Raw genomic sequence first — 17,882 nt, forward strand, 5'->3', positions numbered from 1 at the left:
AGAAAGAGAGAGAGACAGAGACAGAGAGAAAGAGAGAGAGAGAAAGAGAGAGAGAGACACAGAGAGAGAGACAGAGAGAGAGAGAGAGAGACAGAGAGAGAGACAGAGAGAGACAGACAGACAGAGAGAGAGAGAGAGAGAGAGAGAGAAGAGAGAGAGAGAGAGAGAGAGGAGAATCCTTATTTAACTACTAGAACCCAGTGTCCTTTGTGATAGGGACCTTAGAACTGAGGGGGTCCCCAGAACTTGAGGAAGTGCTGAAAGAAGTTACCTGGATAACGTGGGTGTTTTAGAGTGGCCCAGAAATGGAACGAGCTGCTTTGGAGTCCCTCAGCCCAGCGAAGTGAACATGGACCATCTTTTATGTAACTCCTCCTCCTGACTGGCCCTGAAAAGCCCATCAGGTGATCAGAAAACATTTCTAGTCAAATTGAAAGGATTTGAAATTGGACTTGAGCCCTTGGCTCCTCCCTAAAAACAGTTACAGTACAGGTACTGGGACAGAATCCAGGAGTAAAAAGGGATATTGGATTTAAGGGGAAGGGCATCCCTATGCCTCCCTAGGTTCAGGTTGAAGTCAACCTAAACAGAAATAATGAGCCAAAGGTAAGTATGATTGCCTTGGAGAAGAAAGTGGAATGACAAGCCAACCACCATTTGTTGTTAAGTTCTTGCTATATGCAATTTACTGCACTGAGTTCTGGGGAAAATATAAAAGTGATTAAGGGACTTGTAATCTAAGGTTGTTAACATTTTTTCATGTGGCTTGGCTCCCTTTTGGCAATGTGGTGAAGTCTATGGATTGCTTCTCAGAATATTTTTATTTTTTAAATTTTTTTTCTAATTACATGTAAAAAACAATTTTTGACATTCTTTTTTTTTTTTTTTTTTTTTTTTACAGAATTGCCATTTTTTTTTTGGTAATATTTATTTTTCTAATTACATGTAAAGATAATTTTCAACATTCATTGTTATAAGATTTTGAGTTCCAATTTTTTTTTTTATCCTTCTCTCCCTTACCTTCTCCCTCCTCAAAACGGCAAGCAATCAGCTCTCTTAGAGCAAAAATTTGGAAATTGAGAGGATGCCCTCAATTGGGGAATGACTGAATAAATTGTGTTATGTTATTGTCATGGAATATTATTGTTCTATGAGAAATGATAATCAGGCTGATCTCAGAAAAAAAAATCTGGGAAGTCCTCCATAAACTCAAGCAAAGTGGAAATGTACTGTATACAAAGTAATAGCAGCATTTTGGGATGACCAGCTGTAAATGACTTGCTATTCTCAACAGTATGAGGATCCACGACTATACTAAAGGACTTATGATGAAGAATCCTATCCATACTCTCTCCCTCTCTCCCTTTTTTTTAAACATTGTTTTTTTACTATTTTGTTAGGGTGGGAGGTCTCTGATTTCCTTTACAGCATGACTTTTGTGGACATGTTTTGTATACCTTCACATGTGGTTTCTTCATGGGGACTAGGGGTGAGGATAAGGGAAAGAATCTAAGATCCAAAACTTTTGAAAACAAATGTTAAAAATTGTTTTAAATGTAAATGGGAAAAATTTAGTAAATATTTTAAATATATATTTTTTAAAAAGCAATTTGACATAGGTCATATATGTATAATTATTTTAAACATATTTTCCATATTAGTAATGTTATGAAAGAAAAATCAGTATAAAAGGGAAAAATCATGAGAAAGGAAAAACAAACAATAACAAAAAGGTAAAAATAGTATGTTTCAATCTGCATTCAGTCTCCATAGTTCTTTCTCTGGTTGCAGATGGCATTTTCCATTCCAAATCTATTGGAGTTGGCTTGGATTAATTTAATATTCATTTTTTTTAATTTAAAGTTTGAAATTTGGACATTTGAAATTCTCTCTCTCCTTTTCTTCCTTTCCCCCCTCTTAGAGAAGGCAAGCAAATTGATATAGATTATATATTTTCAATCATGCAAAACACATTTCAATGTTAGCTATGTGGGGGAAGAAAACAGACAAAAAAACCAAGAAAAATAAATGATTTGGGGGGGGATTTTTTTAAAAGTATGTTTCAATCTGTATCCAGACTCCATCAGTTCTTTCTTTGCAGGTAAATAACATCTTCTATCACAAGTCCTTCAGAATTGTCTTGAATTATTGTTCACTTAATCTTATACGAGTTCATACATGTCTTTCCAGGTTTTTTTGAAACAATCCTGCTCACCATTTCTTAAAGCACAATAATATTCCATCATGATCATATACCACAACTTCATCAACAATGCATTAGTGTTTTAATTTTTCCACATCTGTCTGACATTTCATTTCTCTTTTCTGTTATATTAGCCAATCTGATAGGTATACCTCAAAATTGTTTAAATTTGCATTTATCTAACCAATAGTTATTTAGAGCATTTTTTCATATGACTCTAGATAACTTTGATTTTTTCTTCTGAAAACTGTTAGGATTACTAGGTGAGAACTCAGGTTGTCTGGACAGTGACAAGGTGAGAATTCAGGTTGTCTGGACAATTACAAGGTGAGAACTCAGGTTGACTTGATAGAAGGAGCAAGCTCATTGGCTGAAGTGGTTCTTCCCAGAAGCCCTTGCATTATCCCACGCCCATTCTCTGGGAGGATAAAAGAGACAACAGTGGGAAAGTCAGTCTGCCTGGAGAAGGATAAGAGCTGGAGGAGATTCAAGAAGAAGACTCTCCACATCACCTGGCGATTATCTAAGGACAGTGGAGATGCTCGCACTGGACACTGCCCTTCTGGTGGGTTATAAAACCTGTCTGCCGGAGCCAGTGCATCTTTGTCAAAAATTAGAAAATTAATGGTATAGAGAACTAAATTTAGAAGTTCCCTAGGGCTACCTGTGGCCCGACTTCCCTTCCTGTTGTCTCTTTTATCCTCCCAGAGAATGGGCGTGGGATAATGCAAGGGCTTCTGGGAAGAACCACTTCAGCCAATGAGCTTGCTCCTTCTATCAAGTCAACCTGAGTTCTCACCTTGTAATTGTCCAGACAACCTGAGTTCTCACCTAGTAATCCTAACATCCACAGGTAGCCCTAGGGAACTTCTAAATTTAGTTCTCTATACCATTAATTTTCTAATTTTTGACAAATTACCTATAATAAATAAATAAATAAATAAATTCTAATTTTTGACAAATTACCTATAATAAATAAATAAAATAAAGTTCTCACCTAGTAATCCTAACAGAAAACCACCTGTTAATATCTTTTGACTATGCAGAATGATGTTTGTATATTGGATTAAGTCTTTATAAATTTGAGAAATGAGGCCATTATCAGAGAAACTTGCTATAAAAACATTTTCCCAATTTTCTGCTTTACTTCTAATCTTGGTTGCATTGGATTTGTTTGTGCGCGCATTTATATCTACATGTATACACATGCCCCCAGGCATACACATATATATCATACACACACACACACACACACACACACACACACATATATATATATATATATATCTGCACACATACATACACCGACCAACATAACACACATACAGATATACACTTATTTTTTTCAATAGCATTTTATTTTTCCAAATACATGTAAAGATAATTTTCAACATTCATTTTTGTAAAACTTTGTACATAAGCAAGTACTTGCATATAAAAATGCATATACACTTACATACATATACATCTAAAACAATATTAATATGGCTGACCAATAATGTAGATTTCTCTCTTGATTGAATCTTTTTTGTTTGACTTTGGATGAGATCAATGATTATTCCCCTACTTTTTTCTAATAAATTCTATTTCTGATCATTGTTATTATATATATATGTATATATATATATATATATACACATGCATACATATATATGTATATACCTTTTATTTCCTATTTCTGTTAACTCTTCAACTTCACATCTAACCCATTAAATTACCTAGCTATTACATAACCTTCCCATGCCCTCCTCCCCACCTTGGATCCCTCCCTTATATTCTCCCTTTATTCTTTCCCTCCTTCTTTATTTCTCATTAATCTACACACACTGACATAAATCTTCACATTTTTTTTTCCCTCCTGAGGCTGGGGTTAAGTGACTTGTCCAGGGTCACACAGCTAGGAAGTGTTAAGTGTCTGAGACCAGATTTGAATTTGGATCTTCCTAAATTCAAGGCTGGTGCTCTATCCACTGCGCCACCTAGCTGCCCCTTCACATTTTTCTATACCCACATTATCCTATTCCTGTACCCCTTATTTCTTTATAAATTTTGGAGGGTGCTACTCTTTTTTGGTATATAATTCTCTCTTTATCCCATTCCCTATGCAAGTAGGTTTTCAAAACTAAAAGCCCTCTTCCTCCATCTAATTCCTCTGTTTTGGATCTTATTCTTTCACCTCATTCATATAGCATTTTTAACTTTTCCTAGATGGTTTTGCTTTTTAGAGTCACATCATACTCCGCTCTACCCAAATTTTTCTTTTGGACTACCCAATTACTAATGCCAGTCTTAAACACATAGTTTATGATTCCACATATAAAACATAAACAACTTGCCTTTATTGAGTCCCTTGAAGACCAACATCTTTGATGTTGGCTCTTATATGTTAAATTTTCTACTGAGTTCAGGTTTGTTTGCAATAAAATTATATTCATTCTCTTTTATTTTTCATTATTTCTATTTTGTTTTATTATTTCTTGGTCTTTTATAATTTCACTGGCTTCTCCTTGCCCAATTCTGATTTTCAAAGAATCATTTTCTTCTTTGAAACTCTGAATCTCCTTTTATAGTTGATTGATTTTCATAATCTTCTTGGTTTTTTGGATTGTGCTTTTTAAAAGTTTTTCCTCAATTTTAAAATCTTTTTTGAGGTATATGGATTGTTTTGGGGCAGGTAGGTTGGAGTAGGAGAGGTTTTTCTTTTAACTTCAATATCCTCCTCTAAAGATGAACCCCAGTCTTCCCTATTCCCATAGTAAGTTTCTAAGGTTGGATTCTTTTTCCTTTGCTTGCTCATTTTTTTTTTTTTTAAATATGAACTTATTAGTGCAATCACGTCTAATCTTGGGGAGGAGAAGAAGAGGAGGGGAATGGCGCTTCTAGCTTCAGATCTTTTTTCAGTTTTCCCCTATGACCTGGAACCCACTTCCCCTTCCTGTAATTTCTTGCAGCCAGCATCTTCCCTACCTTACAGCTTCTGTACTCAACAGATGTGCTGGTTCCTTATGGTCTAGGGCTATATCTCAGCAGCAGCCCAGTTGAGCTTACCTTATTAGTTAAGATTCCCTCAGTCTTCTGAGACTCAGACTCCAGACTCCCCACACTCAGGTGAAAGTTCTTTTGCTTCTGGCTCTAAACACAGGTAGCCCTAGGATTCTTTCCTTGTTATATCAATAGATCTAGCTGGGAGCTATTAATAAGTTATCATGAGATCTTTCTTCTCCTATTGTCCTAGAATCTCCTCTAAGTCTTATTTGTTTTTCACTTGTCTATGTTCACCCTGAGACACAATTTTTGTTTTGTTTGTGGAGGAATGCAGTGCTTGGAATTTTCTGACCTACTCCACCATCTTTACAGAATCCTCCTCAGTCATTTTCTACTTTGTATTGTGTACCTAATCTATTATACTAATCCACCACTCTATTTCTTATCCAGTAGCACATTGTTGATGATTACTGCTTTGTAATACAGTCTGAGACTCGATATTGCTAGGCCACTTTTCTTCATATTTTTTCCCACTAATTCCCTTGATTCTCCCACCTTTTGTTCTTCCAGATAACTTGTTATAATTTTTTCTAGCTCTTAAAATAATTCTTTTGGTATGGAAGTAAATAGGTAAATTAATTTAAATGAAATTGTCTTTTTGTTATATTGACCCAGCTAACCCATGAGAAATTAATATTTTTTCAGTTGTTTAGATATGACTTAATTTTGTGAAAAGTTTTTTAATAGTGTTTATATAGTTATTGGGTTTGTCTTGGCAGGAAGAATCCCAAGTATTTAATATTGTCTACAGTTTTTAAAAATAAAATTTCTTTTCTTATCTCTTCCTGCTGGACTTTGTTACTAATATGTAGAAATGCTGATAATTTATGTAGATTTATTTTATATTCTGAAACTTTGCTGAAGTTGCTAATTATTTCAATTAGTTTTTTTGGTTGATTCTCTGGGATTCCCTAATTATACCATTATCCTAATCCACCAAGGGTAGGAAACTGGGATACAGTAGTCCTTAGCTCATCTGGATGCAGCTCTCAACTTCTTCAGATGTCCAGGGCAAGATAAGGTCACTCTCCTGAGCTTCAGAAATCTAAACAGTCTGAAAGACCCAGACATTCTTTGCCAACCTGGACTCATGACCAGGACCTATATGCTCCTATGGCTGCAAGCACTAGTGAGCTAGTACTTCTCTTATCTTTGGGACAGAGATTTGAACTACATAAAGGCAATTTGATAGAGTCCCTCACCTAGTGAGTGAGTGCCAACAAAGAATTTTTCTGATTAGTTGTACAACCTCCTTATTTTCTATTGGTTGAGAGCTCCCAAAGTTGCTGCTGTTATTGATGAATTGTTCCCAAAACCTTTGGTTGGTGTTTCTCCCCTCCCCTTCCTCCCCATGGTCTATGCTGCATGGTCTTTCACAGGGTCTAACCAGTATTACACTGAGATGGACCTTTCTTGACAACTTTCTAAATTGTCTTTGGTGGAAAATTATTTTTCTTTAATGTTTTGTTGGTTCTGCCATAATAGAATTTGATTTAAAGCATTATTTATTTATTTAATATTTGCTCCACCCCTTACATCAAAACACACAAAAAAATTTACCTTTGTTTTTAAAATTTTTGAGTGCTACGTTCTCTCCCTTATTCCCACCTACTATTAAGAAACTACTTGTGAAGTTATGCAAAACGTTTCCACAAAAGCCAGGTTGTGGGGAAAAACATGTAGATCTCCCACCTGATAAAAATAGAATTCCTCAAAAAAAATTAAGTTTTAGAGACACTCAGAAAGAAAGAGGTAGAGAGCAACAGAAAGAGAAAGAGAGAGAGACAGAGAGACAGAGACAGAGACAGACTTAGAAACAGAGACAGAGACAGATCCAGAGAGAATGCTTTTTTTTTTTTTTTTTTTTTTTTAATATTCAGACACAATCAGTTCCTTCTCTGGTAATGGATAGGATTTTTCATCATAATTCCTTCAGAGTAGTCATGGATGACTGTACTACTGAGAATAATAATCATTCATAGCTGTTCATCCTGGAACATTGCTATTACTTTTTATTCAGTACATTTCACTTTGTGTGCATGGAGGGCTGTCCAGGATTTTTCCCCCTGAAAGCATCCTGTTCATCATTTCCCAGAGAATGATAATATCCTATCACAAACACATACCATAGTTTATAGAGCCATTCCCCAGTTAATGGGCATCCCTTCAATTTCCAATTCTGTCCTAAAAATATTTTTGTACATATAAATTATTGTTTCTTTTTTTTCCTGAATCTTTCAGTACTCATGTCAAGTAGTGATGTTATTATGTCAAAGGATATGCATAAATTTATAGCCCTTTGGGTACAGATCATATCTTTTGACCATTCATCAATTGGGGCATAACTCTTATTTTTTTTATAAATTTGATTCAGTTCCTTCTATGTTTGAGAAATGAGGTTAAGATATTTTTAAATTGTTTGGAGGGACATTGGGGAGAGCTCAGGTGCTTTTACTCTACCATCTTAGCTCTGTTTCCAAGGGTAAAGTTTTTTTGTTTGTTTTCTGTTTTTCTTTTTTTATTATTATTATAGCTTTTTATTTACAAAATAGATGCATGGGTAAATTTTTAGTACTAACCCTTGCAAAACCTTCTGTTCCAAATTTTCCCATCCTTCCTCCCACCTCTTCCCCTAGATGGCAGGTATTCCAATACATGTTAAAATATATGTGAAATCAAATATATGTATACATATCCATACAGTTATCTTGCCGCACAAGAAAAATCGGATCTAGAAAGAAAAAAAAAAACCTGAGAAGGAAAACAAAAATGCAAGCAAACAACAACAGAAAGAGTGAAAATGCTTTGTTGTGCTTCCCACAGTCCTCTCCCTGGGTATAGATGGCTCTCTTCATTACTGAACAATTGGAACTGGTCTGAAGCAATTCATTGTTAAAGAGAGCCACATCCATCAGAATTGGTTATCTTATAATCTTGTTGCCATGTATAATGATCTCCTGGTTTTACTCATTTCACTTAGCATCAGTTCAAGTAAGTCAAAAACAATCTTCACTAGTGTCCAACTATCCCACTAATTAATATCTTGCATCTCTCCTCCCTCTTGTGCCAAAATGGCTTGAGAAAGTCATCTATAATTGGTGTTTCTCTTTTTTCACTTTCTTCTAAACTCTCTATAGACTGCTTTCCAACTTCATTATTCATTATTCAAATAAAAGTTCCCAATGATCTCTTCATTGCCAACTCTACTGGCGGTTTCCAAATCCTTTTAATTCTTCACCTCTCTGCAGCCCTCCACATTACCTTCTTCACTTCAATGCTCTCTCCTATCTAGGTTTGAGTAACACTGTTCTCTCCTAGATCATAGACTAGGTGGACGGAGTAAAATCGAAGAACACTGGGAATGTAGAAAGACCAAGTTCTGAAGAGCTTTGAATGCTAACAATTTTCTACTTGATTCCAGAAGGAATAGGAAGTCTCTGGAGAGGTTCTGAGCCCATCTGATTGCTCCTTCTCAGTCTCCTTGTCGGAATCTTCTTCCATATGACACTGACTCATCATGCATGTCCCTTAAGGATGTCCTTGGAACTATTTTCTGACTTTATATTAATTCCCTTGTGGATCTCAACAGCTCCCATGGATCATCATGCCTATGTGGATGATTCTGAAATCTAGATATTCTGCCCTAACTTCCAATCTTTAAACAACAATGGTGTCTGAAACATCTCAAACTGAATGTCCCATGGACATCCAAAGCCCAATCTATGCAAAAGAGAAATCATTATCTTTCTTCCAAACTTTACTGTTTAAAAACACACAATAGTCACAATAGACTCACCACTCCCAGTGACATTCTTGATTCTTCTCTTTCACTGACCTCATGTATCTGATCTGGGGTTGCCATATCAGGAAATAGGTTTCTACCTTCACAATATTTTTTATATACATTTCCTGTCTATTCCTTTGGTATAGTTTCCCTTTACCTCCCACTTGGACTATTGTAATGACCTACAAGTTATTCTTCCGGCCTCAAGTGTCTTCCCATTCCAATTGTCCCATAGCTGCCAGAATGATCACCTTCTCTGCTCAGTGGCTCCTCATTACCTTTAGATTCAAACATGAAACCTCTTGTTTAACTTTTAAAGTTCTTCATTACTTGGCCCTTTCTTACTTTTCCAGACTTCTAATACTTTACTAATACTTTATTCCTGCCACGTACTCTGTGATTCAGCCATGATAGCCTATTTGGATTTGCTCACACATGCTGCTCCATCTCTGAACTCTTGTCTTTTCTCTGACTGTTCCTCTCTGCCTGGGATACTCCCCCTTTTCACCTCTTCCTCCTGGCTCCCTGGATTCCTTTAAGATTCAACTCCTGCTAAAGGACCTTCTTGGTTTCTCTTCCCTCACTAATTTGTCATCTTTTTTCTGAGGTTAACTTGCCTGTATATTTCTTTTTTTTTAATTAAAGCTTTTTAATTTTCAAAACATATGCATGGATAATTTTTCAACATTAACCTTTGCAAAACCTTGTGTTCCAATTTCCCCCCCTTCCTTCCACCCCCTCCCCTAGATGGCAAGTAATCCAATATATTTTAAACATGGCAAAATATATATTAAATCCAATATATGCATACAAGTTTATACAATTATCAAGCTGCACATGAAAAATCAAATCAAAAAGGAAAAAATGAGCAAGAAAATAAAATATAAGCAAACAACAACAAAAAGAGTGAAAAGGCTATGTTGTGATCCACATTCAGTTCTCACAGTCCTGGCTCTGGGTAGATGGCTCTCTTTATCACAAGATCATTGGAACTGGCCTGGATCATCTTAGTGTTGGAAAAAGTCACATCCATCAGAATTGATCACCATATGGTCTTGCTGTTGCCGTGCACAATGATCTCCTGGTTCTGCTCACTTCACTCAGCATCAGTTCATGTAAGACTCTCCAGGAAATCATCCTGTTGGTCATTTCTTACAGAACAATTATATTCCATAACATTCACATACCATAATAACTTATTCAGCCATTCTCCAACCGATGGGCATCCACTCAGTTTCCAGTTTCTTGCCACTACAAATAGGGCTGCCACAAACATTTTTGCACATGTGGGTCCCTTTCCCTCCCCTATATATTTCTTTCTTTTTTTTTTCTTTTCTTTTCTTTTTTTTTTTTTTAGGCTGGGGTTAAGTGACTTGCCCAGGGTCACACAGCTAGGAAGTGTCTGAGACCAAATTTGAACTCGGGTCCTGAATTCAAGGCTGGTGATCTATCCACTGCACCACCTAGCTGCCCCCTCCCCTATATATTTCTAATAAAATGCAGGTGCCCATAGTTGTTTGCAGGTTCCCCATTAGACTGTGGATGCCTTGATTGTCACAGATTTTTGTCAATAACATAGTATTTAATTTTTTGATCATTGCTTCTTCATCTTTCCTGAGGTCAGTCTAACTCCAGTGTCCCTAAGAATGATCTCCTCATCCTTCTTTCCCACAAAAAAGTTCCCTGTTAGCATGCATGGTAATAAATTTCCTTAAATGATTTCTCTTTGGCGGGATCTTTCTCCTTATAAAGTTGATCTCTTTTATTTCCTATCCTCGTCCAGAACAATTAAAAAGAAGAATCCTCTCCCCTGCACCCTGTCCCCCTCAATATACACCTAAACACAGTCACTCATTCAGTGACAAAGTTTTTCCTTGTCAGTTTGGTGTGTCCTAAAAAGTGTTGCATTTATAATCAGGAGACAACTGGGTTCAGATCCTGACACAGACAAGTCACTTTATTTCTTGAATGAAATCTCTGTTTTCTCATCTATAAAGTAAGTGTAATAATATATGTAATATCTAACTTGTAGGATAGTTTTGATGTGATTTGGTAGATGAGAATCAAATGAGATGATTATGTTTATTAAGTTCTCTGTAATCCTTAAAATGCTATATACATCTCAGTTATGATTATTTCTACTGTTATTATCATTGTATTAGGTCTTTACCGTTCCTAGATCACTGCCTTATAGGATATGGTTCCTATAGCTTAATGAAATTGTAATCTGTGCAATGCAGAGTTATCTAAGAAAGATGAGACATCCTGGAGTGTTTTGACAAAAGGCAATCCACTGGAGAAGGAACTGGCAAACTACTCCAGGATTTTTGCCAAGAAAATGCCCTGGACTGTTGGTCAACCAGGTCATGAAAGGTCAGACACAACTGAATGACTGAACAACAAAATTTTAGTCATTCCAGATGTCAATAAATCAGCAAACAAAGAACTCATCTGACAGACCTTTAATCTCTTTAATCTACTAATGATTAATTCTTGCGTGTAGAGGACTTCAGTGTTTTATAAAACATTTTATTGTGTAATTTGGGCAAATTGAGTTCCAGCAACCGTTTCACGTAGTTCTTTTTGTGAACTTTATTTTCTTTGGTTCTGACTTGTGATTTCATCAGTATAGGAGAGTTCTAGTATAGAGTCTCCCTCCACTAATTGAAACTGGTCCATCTGCACCAGAGAGAGAGAACTATGGAGACTGAATGCAGATTGAAGCATACTATTTTCACCATTATTTTGTTTGCTTTTTATTTCTCATGTTTTTTTTTTTTAATTCTGATTTTTCTTTCACAACATGACTAATATGGGAATATGTTTAAAATGCTTGTATCATATTGCTTGTCTTGGGGATGGAAAAGGAAAGGAGGGAGGGGAAAATGGAACTCAAAATCTTACAAAATGCATGTTGAAAACTATCTTTACATGTAAATTAAAGGCTTTTGAATTAAAAAAATTCTTTTAAAATGTTGAAAAATTGTAAATAAAAATAAAGAAATTGGTTCTGGGTTCTCATTAGCCATTCTTTAAATAGCATGCTCTAAAATGTTTTCAGGAAACCAAAATCAAATCCATCAGTCTAGATTTAAGACTACCCTTTTCATTTTTATTTAAATGAAGAGAATTTTTGTCCATCTCTAATCCTATGGAATCTTTCCCATTCATTATTTTTAAGAGCTCACTGAGTTCAGCAATTACATCTGCCCCTCTTTTTAGTAATCCATCTGGACCTTGTGACTTGAACTCATTGAGGGCAAGTTGGCAAACTCTATCTCCTCACCTAACTTAGGTTCTAGCTGCCTGATTATTATTTTTTTTTGTTCTGTCTTCTCCAATCTGAAAATCATTCTTCTTGAGAGAGAAAAAAAGAGCCAAAATAATAGTTGATCAGTTCTGCCTTCTCATATTCATCCCATCCATTGGTAGAGAATCAAAGTTTCTTAGCTCCTCCATCTTCAGCATAACTTTAAAAAATCCCTTTTTTGTCTGTAGCATTCATCATCAGTGTTAGGTGTGTACAACTGTTTGTACAAGACTACATTAATGGTGTTAAGTGTCTGAGATCGAATCTGAAGTCAGGTCCTCCTGCATTTCTCTGAAAATTGTTCATATTTTGGACTACTTATTGAAGAAAACTGTTTGGTTTTATGTATTGATGATATTTATTTATATTAGATATCAGATTTTTATCAATGATATTTGATATGAAAATGCTTTCAAAATTAACAATATCTCTTTATATTCTAGTTAAATCTTTCTTGTTTGACAAAAAAGTTTTACAGTTGCATGAATCAAAATTGTCCTTTATTTCTTAGAGTCACATCTATTCTTTGCTTGGTTATTACATTAATTTCCCTCCAGCTATAACTATAAAAAGCACCTCCTTTCATTCTCCTCTAACCAGTTCTTGATGATATAACTTGGAATATTTAGATCATATATCCACCTGAAGCTTGTTGTAATATATGGTGTAAGAGTCATACCAATCTTTTTTTTTTTTTTTTTTTTTTTCCGAATCTGCTTTTCAGTTTTCCCAGGAATTCTTTTTTCAAAATTTTATTTTAAACAAGTAAGAAAAGAAAAAAAGTTGCCATGGACATAGCATAACATAAGAGAGGATTCAAAATAAAAAGCAATAAATTTCCATTTCAAGAAAGTCTATGTAATAACTATACATTATACAATGTGTTCAGGTTTGTTCATCTTTTTTTTTTTCTTTTTCTTTTTTTGCTTCTTAATGAGTTTTCTTTTGTTCTCTGCTGTGCAATTTTTATTTTTTCTTTCTCCTCACTCAAGAAGGTTATGTAGATGTATGATTAAGTGTTCAAAATTTTATCTGTTTCCATTTTATGGGTGAATTAATGCAATTCACATCCTAAACTATAATTATTTATTTTTTATTTTCCTCCTTCCTAATTTCCCGAGTATCCTTTTAACTCTATTCTTTTTTGTTGTTGTTGCTGAGGCAATTAGGATTAAATGACTTGCCCAAGGTCACACAGCTAGGCACTATTAAGTGTTTGAAGACGAATTCAAACTCAAGTCCTCCTGATTTCAGGGCCAGTGCTCCATCCACTATGCCAGCTAGCTTCACTCTACTCTCTTCCCTCCACACTCCTTTGCTTTGCTTCTACCTGATAACTTACACTCCTATTACTTAATCGCCCCCCCCAAAAAATCCCTCTCTTATCCTTCTCCCCTCCCCTTCCCTTTGCCCAAAGGGCCCCCATTTAGTTCATGCTCTTTGGCTGGGATATAATATTTCCAGGTCTTGCTTATCTTAATCTCTTCTAGTATTTTTCTATTATAGCCATTAAGGACTTTGAAAGTCTTTAGATATCCCAAAGTAAAGCTCCATTTCCAGCTCAGGTTTCTAAGGGTACCCCCGAGGGATTCAGGGTTGTTTTTTTCCAATGTCATCAGTTCAAATCTTCATTCCAGTGTGTTCTTAATATAAATCAACAATTATTAGTGACTGTCATTTAATCAATTAACATCAATTAATTTTCCTAAAGAAACATTTACTGAGAAAATACAGGAAGAACAGAGTACAAATACTACTCTACCAACACCTGGGTGGCTCATTCTCCCTATAATATCTCTGCCCCTTGAGAGCATGGGCTCAAACTTGAAGCATTTTCTGTGGAGCCCTCTCCCACCAACATCACTCCAAAGGTGACGTGGCTAATGGATGAGTTCCTATTGTTAGTATAACTCAGCATCCTTGCTGGGCTATGATGGGGGCCCATACTAGGCTTAATCAAAACAATCCTTCAGACTCTTCTTCTTCTTCCTTTTTCTTTTCTTTCTTTCTTTTTTGCCGAGGCAATTCCCAGGTCACACAGCTAGGAAGCATTAAGTGTCTGAGGTCACATTTGAACTCAGGGCCTCCTGATTTCAGGGCTGATACTCTAACCATTGTGTCACCTAACTGACTCTTCTTTTAAATTTTTTTTCCTTCAGACTCTTCTAGTAGAATGCAAACTCTGGCCTGGTCAATGGACGTTGGAACTTTGTCAGCTCTTTCTCCCCATTTTCCAAAGTCCACAAGATAGAAGCACAGTCCATGGCACTCATTCACCTAAAAGTAAGAAACAATGAAATTGCAAGTAATAACAGGCTCTGGTGGCCCAGGTAAGGAAACAAATACCCAGAGTTCTCTCCCTACCTGTGATATTGAGATCCCTGCTTCCTCACACAAATGCAGCCTGGTGGGAAAGAGAAAACACCACCCACTATTAGTATCTTTTGAACATATTCTTAGTTTAGGCTCCTCTTCTTCATGTTCATAATAAGAGAACTAGAAACAAAGACTATCTGTGCTCTGAAGTCCAGATAGGGATTGCCAATAACAGACTAGGCTCAGAAGGCTGGGCTCATTGACTAGTCCCAATTTCTCTTCACTCTCTTTGACAGTTTTTATTTATTATTACTTTATTGTACAGATTAAGATTTGTGCAATCTTCATCCTCACTTTTTCTTGTTCTTTCTCCTGAGATTCTTTTATTCTTTCTTGCCTTCATCTTTCTATTTGCCCTCTAAACCAGACCATGCCTTGGAGAACTAACACATCTACCTCTGGAAATCATCTCCTGAGGGCTTAACTCTTTATTGTGATCATATTGCCCATTGTGTCTAGCTAACTCTAATCATGTTTCCCATTGAATTTTACCTCCTCTCTCTCCCCCAACTCAGCTATATAACTCTGTAACCTTAGTCAAATCAACTGATTTGGGAAGGAAAAGATTTTTTCCTATTGGAAAAAGTTAGGGACTAGAAAAGGGAATAAGCATTTATAGAAAACCTACTATGTGCCAGGTATCACATACTAAGCACTTCACAAATATTATGTCATTTGATCTTTAAGCAACCTTGGGAGATGGGTGCTATTATTATCTCCAGTATACAGATGAGGAACCCAAGGCAAACAGAAGTGTCTCTTGCTGGTATCATACAGCTTTGTAGAGACTTGATTTGAAATCAGGTCATTCTGACTCCAGACTTAATACTACAGCCACATTGCCTCCTAGGTAGGAAGGGCAAATGATACTGCTAATGTTATTGGAAAAGGCATGTCAAGCAGCTGCCCAGTAGGTAACTCCACTTATAAACTCTTTGATTTCCTGCATCAATACTCCCCTCCCTAGCCTTCCCTTCCCTATATATGTTATCTCCAGAGGGACTATTAAACTTTTGTATTTGCAATCCAGTACAATTCTTAGCACAATTTTTTGCATATTGTTAGTACTTAATAAGGAGAAAGCTGGATGATGCAGTAGATAGAGCTCTGGGCTTGAAATCAAGAAAACTCATTTGTGTGAATTCAAATCCAGTTTCAGATACTTCCTAGCTGTGTGAATCTGTTTGCCTCAGTTTCCTCATATGTAAAATGACATAGTAAAGGAAATGGCAAAATCTAGTATCACTGCCAAGAAAACCTCAATAGGATAAGAAAGAGTTGGGCACAACTGAAATGACACAACAATAAAAGAAAGTGCTTAATAAATGCTTTTTGCATTTATGATTCATTAAAATGAATTTTATTATCATTTTTTCAAGTTCTGTTTGGCTGCTCTTTCTCAGTTTTCTTTATAGCTCCTTAATTGTTGGGTTATCCCAACATTCTGTTCTATTCTTAGCCTTCTGTCTGTATACTCTCTTGATGATCTCATAAGCTTCCAAGGGTTCACTTATCATTTCAATGCAGATGACAAACAGATCTATAAAATCATCCTTGAGTTTTTCTCAGCTTCAGTGCTGCTTGGGGAATAAACTGTCTACTGGAAACTCCCAGCTGGTTATAATCCAGCCATATTAAATTCAAAGAACTCATCATCTTTTCCCCTAAATCCATTCCTGCTCTCAACTTCCTTTATTTCTGTCTAGGGCCTTCCTATCCTTCTAATCGTCCAGATTCACAATTTTCACTCAACAATTTCCTCTCCCTCACCCCACATAGCCAATCAATTGTCAAGTATTATCACATCTCTCCAATCCTTGCCCTTGTTTCTACCCACATGGCCCCATGTAGGTCAGGTTTTTATCAACTCTTACCTGGATTCTTGCAATAGCCTTCTATTTGGGAGCCCTACCACCAGTATTTCCCCTCCCCATTTCCAGAATAATATTCCTAAAATAATCTAGAAGCTCCTGTGGCTGGCTCCCTTTCGCCTCTAAGAACAAACTTAATATTTGAAATCCTTTATAATCTTTTTCCAGCCAACTTTTCTAAACATATAACATTACTCTGCTTCAAACTCTCTATACTTCAGTCAAACTGATCTATTTGCTGTCCTTCACACAGCACATTTAACCTCCCATTTCCATGCCTTTGTACAAGCTGTACCATATGCCTAGAATGCATTACTTCCTCACCTCCCTTGACAATCACTAGTTTCCTTCAGACCTTGAATCAAGTGATATATTCTATATAAGGCCCTTTCAGATCCCTCCAGCCTAAAGTGCCTCCCTCACACTCCAGATGTTATCTTGTATTTATTTAATTTGTTTTTATTATATGTATAAGATATACACTTATATATGTACATGTTTCATCTAATAGATAGTAAGCTACTTTTTTTTTTGCTTGTTTTAGCACAATTTAGCTGTCAAATAGTATGTGTTTAATTAATTCTAATTAATTTATAACAATTTGGTACTTGGTAATCTAATTGGTAAAGCCCTAAAGCTGCAAATTTATTCTGGTAATGTCAATGGTAAAATGTCAAAAATTTTGGTATTTTTTGTTATTAGCCCACTCCAACTATAAAGAATATGTATCTCTTTGGTTCTTTATCTTTTTTATTTCTGTAAAAAGCATTTTGTAGTTATACATGTATGTATGCACAAACATATATTTTTATTGAGAGAGGCAGCATCCCAATATGTATAGAAAGCCTTAGAATCAAGGTGACCTCTAAATCCTACTTCTGATATATACTGGCTTAACCTTAAGTCATTTCACCTTTCAGAGATTTAGACAACTTTTAAGATACAGAAGAGCTGGAGATCAAAATTGGTAGAAAGAAGTTTCTGGCCCTGGAACTCCTGACTAATGGAATTAAAAGTTATTCTATAGACAGACCATGTAGTACAATGGAAAGATTGCTGTATCTGAAGTCAGAAGAGCTGAGTACCTAAAACATGATTCTCCCAGTTACTACCTGATTGACATAGAACAAGTCACTTAACACCTATGAGTCTGTTTCCTCCTCTGTAAATGAGAGTCCTAACTCTGTGACATACATGTTATACACACCCTGATCATGTCTTTAAAGCCCAGTTCTCAGATTCTTCTATATTTTGAAAAATAAAGATAATTCAATAGAAAAATAAAGATAACAA

The 17,882-nt window shown here is 35.8% G+C and overlaps 1 protein-coding gene and 1 long non-coding RNA gene across 2 annotated transcripts in view; one reads left to right on the plus strand and one right to left on the minus strand.

The window, feature by feature from the left end:
- CYP1A2 (cytochrome P450 family 1 subfamily A member 2) overlaps positions 1 to 376 on the minus strand; it is a 10,171-nt gene extending 9,795 nt beyond the window's left edge. Inside the window, 1 exon segment of the mRNA XM_074296977.1 lies at positions 272 to 376. The gene's annotated coding sequence lies outside the window, so the exon portion shown is untranslated.
- LOC141558995 (uncharacterized) lies at positions 282 to 17,882 on the plus strand. Its single transcript, XR_012487196.1, has 3 exons — positions 282 to 404; positions 14,502 to 14,672; positions 17,510 to 17,882. It is a non-coding gene; the product is annotated as an uncharacterized LOC141558995 (long non-coding RNA).

The sequence above is a fragment of the Sminthopsis crassicaudata genome, chromosome 2 (assembly GCF_048593235.1).
Source record: "Sminthopsis crassicaudata isolate SCR6 chromosome 2, ASM4859323v1, whole genome shotgun sequence".
NCBI classification, from domain to species: Eukaryota; Metazoa; Chordata; class Mammalia; order Dasyuromorphia; family Dasyuridae; genus Sminthopsis; species Sminthopsis crassicaudata.